We start from the raw sequence: 4,250 nt of genomic DNA on the forward strand, positions 1-4,250 counted from the left end.
TTATTAGAAATATGAACTGAACCCCAGGGATCAGTTTTTAGTTATTTATGCCGATATTTGGGGTCCCTTTGTTGTTACCAGTTATTAAGTAAGTGGCTTTGAGTAATTCTAGCAATGGAATATGTTGTCCTGCCAGACCCTAATGGCCTGACTTCTCCAGATTCCCCATTTTTCCTCCTCAGTTTATGGAAACTGCAGTATCTGCCAAAGTTCCCTTTTGATGCTATGGCCGGTAAACCACTCCAAGTTTAAGTTAAGGCAACTGTGGGGTTCATCTCATTTCATTAGTTTTGTCATGGCTCACTCTTCTACAGTGTCTGATATCCAATGTCATCTGAAAATCCTTAGTTTTACATATTTTATCCTTGTTTTTAGTGGATTTTGTTTTCTTTCATTTTAGGTGGGATGGGAAATCTGTTCCCTTTTATTTCATCTCTTCTGAAAGCAGACATTTCCCTTGACATAATTTGATGTTTTATTTTTATACCATATGGTACAATTTACAGACTCCCATGTTAAATACATATATAATATTTATACATATTAAGCAAACATATATGTAATTAATGCCCTTTTGAAAAAGTATTGCACACACTAAAACTGGCCACAGAGCTTGTAAAACTGAACAAGCTTCACAGTATTGAGGGAAGGCAGGCTACATTTGAATTTTAACAAAGTGAGTACCATAATATGTGGAAAGAACACTGGCTTAGGAGTCTGAAAAAATAACTTTAGCATTATGTCTTCCACTTTTACCCTGAATAATCCTAGATGTATAATTTTCCAGGTTTTGGTACTTCAATTTTCTCCTCTTTAACATGAGAACAGCAACAATATATAGTACATTTACACATAGTACATTAGTAAAAAAAGAAAGGAAAAAATCAGCAACAGTATAAATCTACATCAATCTTCTTACCAAAGATGAAGTTTCTTTCAATATTGATCTTCCTGGAAATGTTGTGTTCATATTATGTGGACAATTCAATATGTTCATTATATGGAATTACGACAAATAATTTCCCAATATATGGTTACGCTCATTCATGTGTGTGAATGTGTGTGTGTGTGTGTGTGTATTTAGATAAACATTCTAGTCACTCAAGTTCAGATGACATTAAACATACTAACCAATCATGTAAAACTCAGTGCTATATTTTGTTTGTAATAAAATTCATTTTTAAAATTTATTTTTCCATTATTCTTATAACTTTATTATATTTTAAGGATATTGTATCTTTAAATTAAAATAAATGTGCTGTATTCTTTCTTGTGTTTCTTCATTTTTATTAACATTATAAAGAATAAACTTTTAAGATAATGCTCACATAGAAAATGCATTCAAACCAAAATGTATAAGAAATATTCTCCTTATTCTTTATTAATCTGATGCAGCAGATACATTTCTTTCACACTTTATGGCATAACTTGTTCAGTTTTCAGTTTGTGTCCATCACAAATATGATTTATAGAATTCCTCTCCTTGGATCTTTAACATCAAAACCTTTCTCTACTATAAAAAGAGCAAACCAGCACTACATGTACATTTGTTCATGAACTTGACATATTCATTTTATAATTAAGTCAAACCATTTAAAAAATAATGACAGAAGATGGAATATTCCAGCAAATTCAAACCACACATTGTTTCTGCCCTCCTGATAAGTAATAAAAAAAAGGGCATTGTGTATTGTTGCATACAGCAGAAAATGAAGTACAATTCTTTGCACAAGAATGTTAAATTCTCTCCTTTGAAATGATTATAATTATATAAACTAGAGTTGTCTCCCAAACACTTAGTGACATATTGTACAATTGGAGTTCACTTTTAAAAATCAGTGGTAACATATGTGAAAAAGTTAAGTATATATAAACTAGAAAACAAGATTATTGAGAAATACTGCAAAAGCAATTTAATTTAAAAAGCCATGTTTGTGAATATATACCTAAAATTCATGGTCAAAAATCCAATATAAGAAAAATTTGAATACTCACAACTAATATAAAGTTCTTATCAAAGACAAAAAGTGTAATTATGCAGAGAGCATATCACAAACTTATGGATTTTCTTCAACAAAAGCTATTTTTTGCAAACCTTACAAATAAAGTTTATTGATTGTAATAACTATTGCACAGGAAGAAATGTTCAATTTTTAGAAGAAAATGACTAAAAAACGACATGAAAGAAATGACTCAAACATTCTTTCTCTCTCAGTACATTTATAAAGAAAGGACACCTCATCTCCCTGGGCTTTCATAAACAAATATGTCAAAAATATGGTTTGAGGAATGCTCCTCCAGGTATCCTTTGCTTATTATCTCCTTTGCTTATTATTACTCTTTTTAATATTAGTGAATATCAAATTTAATATATATATGATATTTCTGATGATTTGTTGGGTCATAACACCAAAACTTTGCCACTAACAAGTTATTATCTAACAAATTAATTAATCTGTCTGTACCTCAAATTCTGAAAATCCAGAACAATAAAAGAAGGTTTGTTTTATTTATTTGATTATTCTTCCCTCTTTCAAGACAGGTATCTGTCCACAGACTTTTCCTTATTCATATAACTAAAGAGAATATTTTATTTGTCACACCTTTACAAGTGTCATGGTAAATAGAAATATTTTTCTGCAATGTAATTATTTCATATAACAATATAACATTGAAGTTCACTGTACTGTTTTGGTTTGCTAATGCTGCCAAAATGCAATATACCAGAAATGGATTGGCTTTTTTTTTTTTTTTTCAATTGTGATGTAACTGTAGCAATCTTATATTTGAAACTCAAAAAGGAAACAACTCTGTTCCAAAACAGCTAAATATGCAGGTCCAAAAACTAAAGGTTTTTTTTTTTAACTGTCACATTCTCTCCGAAGCCCATTTATCTCTTTAATCCTAAAGATTAAACACATGTTCTGCTTAGCTATAGAATAAACTGGCAAACATCCTGCACCATTGACATCACAGGACAGATGTCTATAAAACTAGACTTCTGGCACTGGGCTCCAGCTTCACTTTCTCACAGGTCGTCATCCTCATCCTGCAGAGCAGTTGTCTGAGCAACCTGTAAGTCATGTTCATACCGTGCTGCCAAAGCTGGGTCCATGACAACCTCTGCTGGGGCAAGAGCAGGCATGGCCATAAGTTGTAAGTTTTCTAGCAAGCCAAAGGAAGGGCTTTTCAAAGTTGTAGTTACTTTTGGCAGAAACATCATAGTACCTAAGATTCTTCTTCTGGTGGAAGATGATGGGTTTTGCCTTAACTTTCCTGTCCTTAATAGCCACTTTGTTGCCACACCATATGATGGGGATGTTTTCACACACTCATGCCAGATCTCTATGCCAGTTAGGCACATTCTTGTAATTCTTGATGTTACACTGGGCTTGGATGTAATAGCCATCTCTCAGGCCACCGAATTTCTTTTGACCAGCCGTGTCCCACATGTTGAATTTAATAGGTCCTCTGTTGGCACAGAACACAAGGGGATGGACATCCACACTCAAGGTGGCTACATACTTCTCAAATTCACCAGTCAAATGACGTTTCACAAATGTAGTTTTTCCAGTACCTCCATCGCCAACCAATACAAGTTTAAACTGATCTCGGGGTTCTCCTTGGGCGGCCATCACAATGGTTCTTCCAGAAGCATCTCTGTCCCCTGTCTGACTGAGGGATAGAAAGATGGCAGACTGGATTGTCTTTTACAATGGGGGTTTATTGGTTCACAAATTTTCAGTTCTAAGGCCATGAAAATGTCCCAATTAAGGTATCAAGATGATACCTTCTCTGAAGAAAAGCTGATGGCATGTGGGATTCCTCTTTCACATGGGAAGGTACACGGCCAGAGTTGGCTGGGCTTCTCCCAGGTTTAGCTTCTGGTTTCAGTGGCTTTCTCCAAAATGTCTCTGCGTTTCTGTCTTAGCTTCTCTTTCTAAGCTCCTGCACATCCTTGCTTATTTCTTCTGGGACATTTCTCTCTAAGCAGCTGGGGGTCCTTTCTTAGCTTCTCTGGGGCAAAATTTGGGCTCCACTCTTAGCACCTCCAAACATATTTCTGTCTGCATCTTCAAGCATCTGGGTCTGTGTTGGCTCTGAGTTCTCTCTCTCTCTCTCTCTCTCTCTGCTCTCTTAAGGACTCCAGAAAGCTAATTAAGACCCACCTTGAATGGTAGGAGTCACATCTCCATGGAAACAACCTAATCAAAAGATTACACCCACAATAGGTCTGCCCCCACAAGAGT

General features: G+C 34.8%; 1 pseudogene; it reads right to left on the bottom strand.

Annotated features, from left to right (window-relative positions):
- Positions 1–3,028: 3,028 nt before the first annotated feature.
- LOC119507306 lies at positions 3,029–3,635 on the bottom strand (annotated as a pseudogene).
- Between the last annotated feature and the right edge of the window lie 615 nt (positions 3,636–4,250).

This window comes from Choloepus didactylus, chromosome 12 (genome assembly GCF_015220235.1).
Source record: "Choloepus didactylus isolate mChoDid1 chromosome 12, mChoDid1.pri, whole genome shotgun sequence".
In the NCBI taxonomy this organism is placed as follows: Eukaryota; Metazoa; Chordata; class Mammalia; order Pilosa; family Megalonychidae; genus Choloepus; species Choloepus didactylus.